Genomic DNA, 15,053 nt, shown 5'->3' with positions numbered 1-15,053 from the left:
CTGTAGATATTAACATTGCTTGTGTCTGGTAGCTGACTAATGTGCTTATTTTAGATAGCTCATTCCTTTGATGGTAAAGATTATGTGCTGAGAGATATTGAGTGCCAATTTTGTGGAGAGATATTGCTTATGCTAATTCATATGCCTGGGCATTTAATTTGGTGCATTTACAGTTCAGCAAAATTACTTGGTTTTTCTATTGTGGTACAAAGGGAAGTAGATTTTTTTTTTTTTTTTTTTTGGGAAGTAGATTTCCATAGAGTTCTGACTATTATTAAGGTTTATAGGAGCTAATAAGAATAGTGGTAATGTCACTACCATTCATTAATGTGTGTGCCAGTAGTTATTCCAAGGATTTTTTGATAATTGTCTTGCATACGTTTTCTCATGTAATTTTTTCAGCCACTGTGAGAGGTAGATACATTCCAATCCCCATTTTAAAGAAGAGGAAACTCAAATCCATGAGCTCAGCTTCCAGTCTGCTGCTGCTGCTAAGTCGCTTCAGTTGTGTCCAACTCTGTGTGACCCCATAGACGGCAGCCCACCAGGCTCCCCGGGTTGCTTTATTTCATGATGTCAGAGGACTGTTTCTGCTTTATGCTTTCCTTCCTCCTCCGCCTCTTATTCCTCCTCCACTTTGTCTCCCACTGCCTCATTCTCCCTCCCCTCTCTCCCTCTCTGTTCAAAGAGTTTCTTCTTTCTCTCCTCTTCCTCAATTAAGATGAACGATAACAACATGACTATTTATGGTGAACTAATTAAATGGATAGTTATAGTGAAATATTTAAAAAGCACCGTTCAAAATGAAAGGAAATCAATAGCCCACTTAAGTGCCTTTGACTTTCACCATATATAGGGCTTCCCTGGTGGCTCACGGATAAAGAATCCACCTGCCAATGCAAGAGACACAAAGATTTGGGTTCGATCCCTGAGTCAGAATGATCTCCTGGGGAAGGAAATGGCAGCCCCACTCCAGTGTTCTTGCCTGGAAAATTCCATGGACAGAGGAGCCTGGCGGGCTACAGTCCGTGGGGTCGTAAAGAGCTGCACACAACTCAACAACAGCAAAGTGCCAATGAACCCCCAGGAGGGTTTCTGTTTGTTTATTCCCCTTTCTCTCCTTCTTTCTGTCTCTGGTCCTCTCTCCTTCCTCTTCTGTCACTACTAATACTACTTCTCTTTGTTCTTCTCTTCACTCTCTCTGTCCCATTCTCACCATTGCTGGTTTGACCTCTCGGAGTAACCACAGTGCTTTATGGATCACTCAACAGGTCTTTCTATAATGCTTATCACACAGAGCATTAGATAAAGTAATGCTGCAGTCTCAGGGTATTGACTGAAGATGACTGGAGCTATTTTGGATACAGAACACAAATGCAGAGTCCAATCTGGCAGAGTTTCATGAACAACCTTGACTTTTCATGTTCAACCTGTGATATCCAAGTCAAATTTTATCTTCTTACAAGTAACTGATAGCAAATAGATGGTTTCTCACCTTTTGGTCCCAATCCTACATCCTCTCGAAAAGATCTTCTTCTCTGTCCTAGGACAGTGAAAATAAGGCTCTGATCTGAACACATAGTTTCATCAGGACCAGACTTACAATGATCAGAAAGAGAAAAGCAAGCATCATATATTAATGCATATATGTGGAATATAGAAAAATGGTACAGATGAACCTATTTGCAGAGCAGGAATGGACACGTAGACGTCGAGAATGGACACAGGGCATGGGGGTATATGGGGAGATTGGGATTGACAAATACATACTCCCATGTGTAAAAGAGATAGCTAGTGGGAAGCTGCTGTATAGCACAGCTTGGTGATCTGTGATGACCTAGAGAGGTGAGAAGGGGAAATGGGGAGGGAGGTTCAAGAGAGAGGGGATATATGTAAACATATGGCTGACTTGCTTCATTGTACAGCAGAAACTAACACAACATTATAAGGCAACTATACACTTCATTTTTTTTTTTTAAGTAAAATCAACATTGATTAGAATATTGGCCCCCATGCCATCCCCAACTAAAATTCTACCATCAGATAAGTTTGTTTGCCCTTGGCTGTATAGAGATTGGCCTTTCATCAAATACAAATATGCCAGAGATGAATGACATCAAAAACTGAGAATTAATACATCAAGCCCAGGCAAGTTGGCTCAGTGCTAACTGAGAGTCATTTCCAAGACAAGTAAGTAGGGGGAGAACAGGAGACATGGTGTGATGCCAGCTCCAAGGTGGTAACACAGCATTGCTGAGATGAAGATGAAGCTCTCCAGGGAGTCAGCAAATGTCCCATGTGATCACAACAGGCTCTGTGTCCAGGGTTACTTGAAGTTGGGTTTTTATTTGCTTTTTAACAATTTTTTTTTTTCCCCAAAGAATCACATCAGACCTAGAAAAGAGGGGATTAATTTACTTGTAGGTCTAAGATTGAAGCCCTGAAAGTTCAGTCAGTTCATTTCAGTTGCTCAGTTGTGTCTGACTCTTTGCGACCCCATGGACTGCAGCACGCCAGGCCTCCCTGTCCATCACCAACTCGCGGAGTTTACACAGACTCATGTCCATCGTGTCGGTGATGCCATCCAACCATCTCATCCTCTGTTGTCCCCTTCTCCTCCTGCCTTCAATCTTTCCCAGCATCAGGGTCTTTTCAAATGAGTCAGTTTTGTACATCAGGTGGCCAAAGTACTGGAGTTTCAGCTTCAACGTCAGTCCTTCCAATGAATATTCAGAACAGATTTCCTTTAGGATGGACTGGTTGAATCTCCTTGCAGTCCAAGGGACTTTCTAGAGTCTTCTCCAATCCCTCAGTTCAAAAGCATCAATTCTTTGGCTCTCAGCTTTCTTTATAGTCCAACTCTCACATCCACCCATGACTACTGGAAAAACCATAGCTTTGACTAGACAGACCTGTGTTGGCAAAGTAATGTCTCTGCTTTTTAATATGGTGTCTAGGTTGGTCATAGCTTTTCTTCCAAGGTGCAAGCGCCTTTTAATTTCATGGCTGCAGTCACCATCTGCAGTGATTTTGGAGCCCAGAAAAATAAAGTCTGACACTGTTTCCGCATCTATTTGCCATGAAGGGATGGGACCAGATGACCTTAGTTTTCTGAATGTTGAGTTTTAGGCCAACTTTTTCACTCTCCTCTTTCACTTTCATCAAGAGGCTTCCTCTTCACTTTCTGCCATAAGGGTGGTGTCATCTGCAAATCTGAGGTTATTGATATTTCTCCTGGAAATCTTGATTCCAGTTTGTGCTTCTTCCAGCCCAGCATTTCTCATGAAGTACTCTGCATATAAGTTAAATAAGCAGGGTGACTGTATACAGCCTTGACGTATTCCTTTCCCTATTTGGGACCAGTCTGTTGTTCCATGTCCAGTTCTAACTGTTGCTTCTTGACCTGTGTACAGATTTCTCAGGAGGCAGATCAGGTGGTCTGGTATTCCCATCTCGCTAAGAATTTTCCAGAGTTTCTTGTAGATCATTTTTACTGGTAGTGTTGGGGTGACCATGTGGTTATCATTATGTAGAAAGATGTCTTAGTCTTTTTGGGTTGTCAGGACAAAATTCCACAGACTGGGTAGCTTATCAAAACTGGTAACATATTTCTGACAGTTCTGGAGCCTAGACATCTGAGATGAGGGTGCCAGCTTGGTTTGGTGAGAGCCTTCTCCCTGCTTCCAAGCCAGCACCTTCTCACATGGTAGAAGGGGCAAAGAAGCTCCCTGTCTTTTACAAGATCACTAATCCCATTCATGAGAGTTTTACTCTCAAAGACTAATCACCACCAAAGATCCCACCTCCTGGTACCATAGTAAGGGGTTAGGATTTCAATGCATGAATTTTACAAGGAACACAAACATTCAGACCATCACAGAGTTTAATTCCTTATATTTAAAATCAAGGGAGACTCAGGTTTGATTCCTAGGTCTAGAAGATCCCCTGGAGAACGAAATGGTAATCCACTCCAGTATTCTTGCCTGAAGAATTCCATGGACGGAGGAACGTGATGGGCTACAGTCCGTGGAGTCACAGAAACAGTCAGACACAATTTACCTGACTTTGTGCCCATGACCTTAATCTCTCCAAGCCTCAGTTTCTGCATGTATAAAATGGAATCAATAGTGGACTCTCTACTGTGTAGACTTGAGCAAATTACCAGTGTAAAGTAGCAGGTATAGTGACTGACTTATTTTTCATGTTGAGTTCTTATTCTTTTCATTTAAACTAGGATGTTCAGAAGGAAAGAATTCAGGAGGTCTGGCTGAAGTGAAAATAAAACACAACCACCCTTTTGTGTAAAGTGCCTCATTCTCACCAAGATGGGCCCTCTTCAAGCTGGTTACCCCAGAATGTCTTCACATTCTTTTGAATAGATTTTGGGATCTTTGTTTAAAGGAACTTTTTAAATGCAAATGTAGTTCTACACACAGCATCTTCTGCCCTCTTCTGGCTTCTCCAAGAAATTCACGTAACAATATAAACTAGAGAGTGCATTTTTAAATTTTATTTTTAGTGGACACACAGAGTTTACCACTTCTCTCAGTTCTAGATGAGAAAGTCATATCTGTAAAGTTCTGTAAAAAGATGGGAGTTATCAGAACCTTTGAGAGTTTTTTTCAACAGCTTGCTTTTGAGATGGGGATTTCCTTCTGTTATTTTATTCAATCCTATTCTTCTAGTGCCAGTTCTACATGTCACAACTACAAAATAAATAATTAAATGGTGCCACAAATGATTGCTGAGACTAAAATCTGAGGTCATTATAATTCCTGAGATAATCAATCAGATGTTTAAAGTAGAACCCTGGGGATGTGAGAACCTTTGATTATAGAAAAAGCCTGAGGCTAGAACTCTCACTTCTATTAGAGGCTGTATTGATTTGAACTCATTTTACCCCTATCTTCAAAAAATAAATAAAAGCATATTTTTTTAAAGGTAGGGAAATGCCATTTTGATTTTCAAACGTGACGTGGGTTGAGTACCAGTTTGCTGTGCGTTTGAAAGGCAGTGTTTGAAGTTATCGGTACAATCTTACACCCAGCCAGAAGTGTCATGACTTGGCAAAAGATTTCCTGTTAAAATGCAACATGAAAACAGAGGTTTTTGTTGGTCAATACAAGGCAGCCAGAGGACAGCGTGCTGTGACAGGGAGGGTCACAGTCAGCCGGGATCAACTGGCTGAAAGACCCAGTGCTGAGGGCAGTCTCACGCGTCTCAGGGCTTCCTGTGGTTGGAAAAGATTAGCAAACAGAATGAAAGGAACATGGGAGGGAAAGCCCAGTTGGCATGAAGAGAAAAGAGGAGCAAATAACTGAAGATGAGAGCAGCCAAGCATTTGGATGTCAGCTGCAGTTTGTATATTTTCATCTTAGGTTGTATAATTCAGGGGTCCCCAGAGTTGAAGGTAATGGCACCCCACTCCAGTACTCTTGCCTGGAAAATAACATGGACGGAGGAGCCTGGTGGGCTGCAGTCCATGGGTCACTAAGAGTAGGACACAACAGAGCGACTTCACTTTCACTGTTCACTTCATGCATTGGAGAAGGAAATGGCAACCCACTCCAGTGTTCTTGCCTGGAGAATCCCAGGGACGGGGGAGCCTGGTGGGCTGCCATCTATGGGGTCGCACAGAGTCAGACATGACTGAAGTGACTTAGCAGTAGCAGCAGCAGAGTTGAAGAGTGACAATTCAGACTCTTATTTTCCAGCCAATCCTGAGTTATTAATGTTGAGAATTTATGTTTCTTAGATTATCCCAACCCAAAACAACTAAAAGATTTTACAGCAAGAAACATTACTTACTCATTAAAACACATTGCTATTCATAAGAATATGCTCAGATGCTCCATTGTGTGTGACTCTTTGAGACCCCATGGACTGTAGCCCACCAGGCTCCTCTGTCCATGCCATTTCCCAGGCAAGAATACTGGAATGGATTGCCATTTCCTTCTCCAGGGTAGGACACAGTTCTCTGCATGCAATAAAGCAAAAATATAAGGAAAAGATGATGTTATACTAAAACCCGAGATGAGTTACTATTTTTAGCATATATTACCACCTTTATGCTTATTTCTTTTGTGCGACGACTGGGACAAGAAAACTCCCCCACCTGATATGGAGGAGGAACTGATGATGGAAGCTTGATATCTACTCAAGAAAGAGAAGGAAGGTGGGTTCCTCCTCCTCCTCCTCACTTTTCCTTTGATTATAAAACTGTAGCCAACTAAGGTCTTCACCTGGCATCTTCTTGCCCACCCATGTGTAAGCCTCACAAGGGTCCTATTCTAATAAATCACTTCTTATCTGTCACTTAGCCTCTGACTGAATTCTACCTGTGCTAAAACAGAAAGAGCCGCATCTCCTCAGAGCTCTCAAGAGGCCTTTCTGCAATTTTGCTAGCCCTGAGCAACCACCGGTGGGAGCTTCTGAAAGCACCATGCCTCTAGGTCAGACTGGGCCAAAAATGATTTCCCTGTGGAGTCTCTTTCCTTATGCCATCTTATTCGCAATGGAAGCCTGAAGCTGCGAAAGTGTTAGTCACTCAGTCATGTTTGTGACCCCATGGACTGTAGCCTGCCAGGCTCCTGTGTCCATGGAATTCTCCAGGCAAGAAGACTGGAGTGGGTAGCCATGCCCTTCTCCAGGGGATCTTCCTCACCCAGGGATCGAACCCTGGTCTCTCACATTGCAGGCAGATTCTTTACCATCTGAGAAGCCTGACGCTGTAGGTACGGGTTGTTGATGCAGCCTGGAACACCTAGGACATGACCTAGGCTGGAAAATTGAGGTGACTTCTACCTTGGCTTGGACTGGTAGGACTCGTGATGTGGGGATTGCCTCAACTATAGTTAAGATGTTGAGAAGGTGCCGACTGGCAGTAAATATGACATACATTCCCAACATGCTTACGTTATAAATACACAATGTGTGCAAAGCTTTATATGCATTATGAAATCCCTTTTTGCAAAGCAAATTATATATGCATGCAGAGAAATAGACTAAAGAATAAAATTCATGATAATAATATTGGATGTGGGAGACTCTGGCAAATAGAATTTGATGTGTTTTGGTTTTTTTTTTTTAATTCATATTATGTTCATATACCTGTGCTTTCTGAATTCTCCACAATACATATATATAATTTATCCAAAAAAACCTAGAAGTTTATACCCACAAAATCATTCTATAGCCAGGGTAATTACAATGTCTGATTTAGAATTCAAAGGAATAGTAGAATGTTTAAATTTTCTTATTTCTTCATATGAGAAAACTGAGGACAAGGGAGGGTGAAGAGGCTTATACAAGGTCATACGCTTAGAAGATAATGAAGCCAGTCCAGAAATCAGTATTTATGAGACTTTAAGATGAGGGATTTTCCCCTTTCATCTTGGGTATTTGTATTTTATGTGTGACAACTTGTTAAAATTATAAAGTGTGCTTGGTTTTTACTTTATGGCTAGTTCAGTTCAGTCACTACATGGAAATTTCCAGTTATTTTGGACGTAGCATGAGAGTCCTTTTTAGGTCAAGAAGGGAATACAGTATCAGCTAACCCAGTCTCTTTGTCTTGTCAGTTAGGGCAACTTTTGAGTCCCTCTTTGATTCAATTTTCCCAGTTGTGGGATGTAAACGCAAAACACTAATGCCCCTTTGAAAAGCATTTTGAAATAAGTTTATGAAAAGAACCATGAGCATGGAATTGCTTCAAATCAGGATGGTTACTTGCTTGGAAAGATGAGTTTAATTTGCTTTGTGAATTACAAAGAAAGACCATCTCTTTTGAGTTGCAAAATGTATCAGAATTACCATTTCTTGGAGAGAGAAATCTTTTTGTAAAGGGCTAAGTTTGGGGGAGTTAAGGGGAGAGGAACAAGAAGGTCCTCCTCTTCTTTGTGTTAATTAGCCTCCCAATGGTTGGGGCCAGAGTCATTTTGTTCTTCACAGTACAAGGCTAACATTTAAATTGTAATATGGAGCTCAGTGAAAGCTGATTCAGTGAAGGTGTAGATGTAGGTTATCATTTTTTTTTAATTAAAAAAATATTTTTTCGTTGTGATAAAAGTCACATAATATAAACATTCTATTTTAACCATATTTAACTGCACAGTTCAGTGGCACTAAGTACATTCACATTGTGCAGCTCTCACCATCATCCATCTGCTGAATTTTTCACCTTCCTGAACTGAAACTCTGTCCCCATTAAGTACGAACTCTTCATTCCCCCTCCCCCCCCACCCCAACCCCCTGGCCCCTGCCATCGACCAGTGTGCTTTCTGATCATAGAATTTGATTATTCTATGTCCTTCATATAAGTGTAATCAAATAGTATTTGTCTACACCTAATGTATATTGGTGGAGAAGGCAATGGCACCCCACTCCAGTACTCTTGCCTGGAAAATCCCATGGACAGAGGAGCCTGGTGGGCTGCAGTCCATGGGGTCGGGAAGAGTCGGACATGACTGAGCAACTTCACTTTCACTTTTCACTTTCACGCATTGGAGAAGGAAATGGCAACCCACTCCAGTGTTCTTGCCTGAAGAATCCCAGGGACGGGGAGCCTGATGGGCTGCCGTCTATGGGGTCCCACAGAGTCAGACACGACTGAAGCGACTTAGCAGCAGCAGCAGCAGCAATATATATTGGAATGCATTTTTAAGGTTAAGTCCTACGAACAGATTGTACTTTCCTTTTCCCCCTGCCCCATGCTAGGCTATCTTTATATTTCATCTTCATAATTATTATAACCTCTGATCTAATGCTTGGTGTTTTCCCGGCTTTGCATGAGGTGTTTTACATACCTTATTTCTGTCTTGTATACCTTTTGGAGAAAAACTTAGAGATTGACTAGAAGCAATGACTCTCTGTCTGGAAAAGCCATCCCCGCCAGATCTACAGTCTCCTCAGCAGTCACTTTATAAAACAGAAGCCCAAGAGCCTGTCTTCTGGTCACTGAAAATTGAGCCAGTGTGGACATCTTACTGAAATGGGAGCATTTTGATTTTTGCTCCCATGACTTTGTAAATGAAGTTAAGACTGTTAATAAGTCTCTGTTGGTAACTAGAAGAGTAACATGCCAACTCCAGAATTGTGACTCTCTAGAAAAAGGGAAAGGAATGTGAATCAAGTTCAGAAAAGGGCAAACAGATCAAAAGTAAAGCTTTGATGTTTATCCCCAGTATCTGTTTTTATTTAAAACCGAGTTTCAAACCCCTGAATTCTAAGGCTATCCTCTTTGCTTAAGCTAACTAGAATTGGTTTTTGAAAGTTAGAATTTAGGATCTTGGCTATTATATGGCATAAATAAAGTTTGTACAGGCATACCTACATCCGCAAGAACATGTTATCTCTTATTTTCACAACGTATCCAAAAGCGGTATTATCATTCCCATCTTGAGCCCACAGCCCCAGAGCGTGGAACCAATTTTCCCAAAACAGTCTACTTAGATTAGTTTGAGCTGGTTATTTGATCTGAGGCTGGAATAGCTTAAAATCCTGTGATCTTCCTTGTCTCTGTATCATGCCATGTCTAGAGGTATTCACCCTTTAAACATGCATTTAAGGAGATCCTGTTAAGTCCCAGGCTCTGTGTTTCAACCCTTCCACCAGGGTTGCCAAGTAGTTGTAGGTGTTTACAAGGTACTGTATCCATATGTGTCCATGTAGACTGCCAAAGGCAGGATGCTCAGTTCAAGGTTAAGGAATAATCTCTGAGATTCATTATTCATACATACGCTCAGTAAAGATAAAATTAAGGAGAGATCAGCTTTCAAAAGACGTAGGAGGTTTTTGTTGGAAGCTTTTGGAATTACTAAAATCTTTCAACATTGAGCATGGGCTGAGCTCCTGTGTATGTTTCAACTGGATCAAATGCCACCTGGTGTGATTTTTGTCCCTGGTCTGCAGACAGAATATATCTGATATTGTCAGTGGACTGGTAATGAGCACCTGTTATTACCGTTTCTTTTTTTTTTCTTTTCTTTTCTTAATGGACTCCTGAAGGAGATTTGATGATCCAATAAGGTCTCAAACTTCCTAATAAATCCAAAGAAAACATGTAACTTTCTCAAGGTCACAGAGCTAGTTGGTTGCAGAGATGGGGCTTGCTAACTAAGAATGCACTGCCAACAGAAATCATTTAAAATAATTTGTATAATATTTCTTCTGATTCCTCCAAATACTAACACATCAATTAGATTCATGTCAGATCCATTATGTGCTCTACCCCCTCAATCTGTCATTCTCTGAATTAATGAAATGTAAAATGGGAAAATTACAGGTTTTTATAGTTAGAATCTATAATGCTTAGGGTACACTATAAAAGGCCCTATATTAATTATGTATGTTCTGGCTTATTATATAATTCTACCTTCCTGTATTAAGACTAAAAATTTCTCTAAATATTATGCATTTTAAAAAATAATATCATTCTCAAATGTAATTATATTCTTTAAAAAATGATGAGTCTATGTCAAAGCACCTCAGTTTTTTTATAAAATGTATCCTTCTATCATTTGTAACAAATAAAATATAAAATATAAGCAATATGGTTGAGAACTTTGGAAATGGAAATTATTCATTAATCCTAGGAAAGCATCTGTGCATTACCATCACAATGATTTTAAATAACAATATCAGTAGTTAATACTTCAATTCAGTCAGTTCAGTTCATTTACTCAGTTGTGTCCGACTCTGCGACCCCATGGACTGCAGCACGCCAGTCTTCCCTGTCCATCACCAACTCCCAGAGCTTGCTCAGACTCAAGTGCACTGAGTCAGTGATGCAATCCAATCATCTCATCCTCTGTCATCCCCTTCTCCTCCTGCCTTCAATCTTTCCCAGCATCAGGGTCTTTTCCAATGAGTCAGTTCTTTGCATTAGGTGGCTAAAGTGTTGGAGTTTCAGCTTCAGCATCAGTCCTTCCAGTGAACATTCAGACTACTTATTGCAACCGGGTGGTGCTCTAAATGTTTTACACACATTAACTTAATCTTTACAATCACCTGTTCACTTGTGTGCGTGCTGAGTCATTTCAGTCATGTCTGATTCTTTGTGTTCTTATGGACTGTAGCCTACCAGGCTCCTCTGTCCATGGGATTTTCCAGGCAAGAATACTGGAGTGGGTTGCCATGCCCTCCTCCATGGGATCTTCTTGACCCAGGGATCAAACCCTCATCTCTTATGTCTCTTGCATTGGCAGGCGGGTTATTTACCACCAGAACTACCTTCACTTGTGAGGTAGCCCTATTAGGACCTCATTTAACAAATAAGGAAAATGAGGCACAGAGATTATTATGTGATTAGCTCCACTATTTCTCAGTTACTGAATGCTTCCAAGGTAAGAAAGGAGTTAGATGTGGCTGCAAATGGCAAATTTTTGTTCTTCAGTGGCACCACATTGCATATACAGTAGAATCCTAACACCGTTGATGTCTCTGAAGGTCCTTTGTAACTTGATCCCTGCCTATATGTCTAGCCTTAATTTCTTCACTTTCTCACTTGTATCCTATATTCCAGATACAGCAAACACTTTAGTATTCCCTAGTCATGCAGTGGCTTTGCTTATCTAAGTGTCTTTGCATGTATCATCTTTTTGGAATTTGGTGAGGAGACCCAATAAATTACATTCTTCTTGCCTGCCAGAGTTCAGCTTCAACATAGGGATAAGCACAAAGTAAGATAGGTAGGGAGCAAATGTCACCTTCACCCTGACGATGTTTATTTATTAGAATATGCAGTTTATTCTGTCAGGCAAGTGGTCCTCCCTAAACTCTCAAATAGACAGACTTATACAGTCTTCCAATCAAAGACAGTTTGAGAAAACTGAAGCTTCATCACACGTTCATCTTATGGCCAGATAGAGAACACCCGCTCTCCTGTGGCAGGCTAACGCCCCAATGAGAAGAGAAAGGACAGAGCCCCATTCTCCCCCTGCAAACTGCAACAGGTTGAGGGGCTCTTGCTCTCCAGTAGGGGAGTTAGTGACAGCAGAGAGAGGCAAGGGGTGGCTTGAAAGTGGAGCTCCTCCATACTGGGCATATTTTTAAGTGAATAATGAATATATGTCAACTGTGAGGTGAATTCCTCAGGAGTTTTTCAACCTTAAGTGGAAAGGAAAAAAGCACCTCCATAGCCACAGAATAGAACTGAGTAGCTTACACAAATGAAAAACATGGATGGAATTGTCTCTGCATGCAGCTGAATCTAGATACTTGGTGCCATAGCACTGGGTCTGTCTTCATCTCTGCTTTCCTCTCTCTCAATTCCAGTCTCAGGCAGGATCTTTCCTTGTTTGTGGTCTGATATTAAGATGGCCATCAGCATCTCGTAACTATCTGAGAAGCTCAGCTATCCTGATGAAAAGAGAGCTTCGCTTTCCCAATAATTCTAGTGAAAGGCTTGGACTGAATGCCATTGGATAATATAGACCAGGGAAGTAAAATAAATACGTACTTTTTTGTCTAGACATGATCATGCACACCCCTCCACCACTGTCAGAACTGGGTCAAAGCCCAGGTTAAAGGAACGACTAAGATGTGTGAGGGATGTTTCAGAAAGAACACCATCTACACAGAGCAGACAGAAACAGAATGTCTCCACACATGCATTGTTCCATAGGTGAGTGGAGAGATGAACCAAGGTAGACAGGTTGTTTAGCAGCAATGGCGATCCTGAGTCTCGGTAAAATAGTCTTTTCTCCATTATGCTTATTGTTAAATTAGACTGTTCCATGAGTCTATTACAACCAGCCATGTGACTATACTTATTTTTCGTTAGCCTAGAAATCAGACTTTCTTGAAATAGGTGAATTGGGAAATCTCTTTGCCACTGTTGGAAATGAGTCAGGAAGTAAATGAAAGAGTCACCCCAGGCTCTGTGGTCATATGAGAGGAGGGTGCACGAAGCTATGAATTTTTCTACTCTTCTTTCTCCTGGAGTCATTCTTTCTCTCTCTCTCATACACACACACACACACACACACACACACACACACACACACTCTTTTTCTCTCTTAAATAGGCCAAATCATTATACAACTGATGAAACAAAAAATAAATATGCCAGCTTCCATCCAACAGAAATGAAAATACCTCCAAAATTTCCACTTAATGGTATGTGTCAGATTGTATTGACTCCCTTGTGAAAGAAAAATTGCCATATTACTCATTCTGATTTGAAATATCATATTTAGAGGTGTCCGTAATACGTGATGATCAGCAAAAGCGGACCCTTTCTGCTCTGCTGCACACTGGCAGGAACGGCTGTTACAGCTTTGCCAAGGGCCCGCTTGTGTTCATGCCAATATGGCCTAATTTTATTTTCCTCACTGTCTCTGGCTCTCTCTCTTTTTTTAATGTTTGAAAAATACAATAGAATTGTCTCCTCAGCATGGGGATATCTGCATGTGTTAAAATTACATTTTCTATTTTAAACTCGCTCTTTTTAATTTAAAAAGACTTGATAGAACATGCAGTCTTTTTTCCCCCTTCCTACAGAAAGGGGAATATACAGACCCGAGATCTTCAGAGGTAAAAGCCAGCCTGTAGGGAAACAAACAAATAATTAAGCAAACAAGCAAAAACAACAAAAAAATAAAACATGTAGAAGTCTGGCTGAATTTATTTGAGTTGAAATCTCTAGAGATTTCATATGAAGGGCTGTAGCACAAAGGAATTACGACAAGAAATAGAATCTTCTTATCTGGAAATTATTAGGCAAAGCATCAGATTCCCTTTACATCAGTTTCCTGGAAGATATTAAAATGGTTTCTCAGGACTTCCCTTGTGGTCCAGCGGTTAACACTCTGCACCTCCAATGCAAGGGACACAGGTTTGATCCCAGGTTGGGGAACTAAGATCCCACATGCCATGTGGTATGACAAAAAAAAAAAAAAAAAAAACGGGTTTCTCAATTATTGATACTTACATGCAATATATACTGCGTGAAAAATAATGACAGTAACATTTACTTTCGTATGAGACAATATGCTTAGAATATGAATACAGACATGTACAACTCCCAGTCCAAACTCAAAGTGGATTAATTTAGTGGGTACTTGGCAACCCCCTCCAGTATTCTTGCTTGGAAAATCCCATGGACAGAAGTGCCTGGTGGGCTACATACAGTCCATGGGGTCACAAAGAACTGGACATGACTGAGCAACTGAGCATGCAAGCAACCCTCAAAAATCATAAACCACTCTACCTGCTGTAAGGCTCAGATGGGTTATTACCTCCATTTCGCAGATGAGAAAACTGACACGGCTTTACTTCACTGAGACAAATGGTGTGGCTGCGCCACTGGGAGCCTCCTGAAGTCCCTCCCCCGAAGAAAGCTTTGTGGCCACAGTTTATACCACATTCCCACAGATCAGCCATCTTTCTCTGACTAGTTGCTGGGAGACTACAATGATCTGCTCCTCCCCCAGCAGATTTGGGGCATCACTGAAAGGCTGCTTTGGCTCCAAAATTCCCCAAGGGATTAGAAGGGCCTTTGTTGTCATCACTGTACTGTTTAACTCCTCCCTTTGCCCAATCTTGTTTCCATTCCCAGCATGGGTATTGATCAAGAGTACTGGTCAGTAAACATTCATACAAATCTGTGTCTCGTGGTGTGTTTCTGGAGACCCTAGTCAAAGGCAGGCACCCAGAAGAGAGTGTCAGTTAAGTGTTTGATATGACAGTTATTTACCAGAGACAACATGGATTATTCTACACAGTCAATTAAGCAAAAGGAAAAAAAAAGAAATGTTAAGGTGTTGCCTTCTTATGGGGATGCTTAACGCTTGGTATACATAGTCGCCTGTATGTCTTGCCTCATCAATTCATCTTTAGCGGTCTTATCCACGATATATGATACATATGCATGTAGCAGAAAGCCAGCCCTGCCCCAAATGCTGTTGGCTCACTATAAGTAGAGCCCATGATGTTATTGGTCTTTCCTCTTGCGTTATGCAATGTATAATGAGGGAATGTGTGGTCGTCAGTGCCTGAATGCCACTTGCAGTAATAGAAACGCCTTCTGGGGAAATAAGACTGGTGCCAGGACT

General features: G+C 41.1%; 1 long non-coding RNA gene across 1 annotated transcript in view; it reads left to right on the top strand.

Annotated features, from left to right (window-relative positions):
- Window positions 1–14,602, top strand: part of LOC129629333 (uncharacterized) — a 36,054-nt gene extending 21,452 nt beyond the window's left edge. Inside the window, exon 2 of the long non-coding RNA XR_008703171.1 lies at window positions 14,251–14,602. This is a non-coding gene — a long non-coding RNA (uncharacterized LOC129629333). The remainder of the gene's footprint in view (window positions 1–14,250) is intronic.
- Window positions 14,603–15,053: the final 451 nt, after the last annotated feature.

This window comes from Bubalus kerabau, chromosome 15 (assembly GCF_029407905.1).
Source record: "Bubalus kerabau isolate K-KA32 ecotype Philippines breed swamp buffalo chromosome 15, PCC_UOA_SB_1v2, whole genome shotgun sequence".
Classification (NCBI taxonomy): domain Eukaryota; kingdom Metazoa; phylum Chordata; class Mammalia; order Artiodactyla; family Bovidae; genus Bubalus; species Bubalus kerabau.
This window is presented reverse-complemented; position numbering and strand designations above follow the sequence as displayed.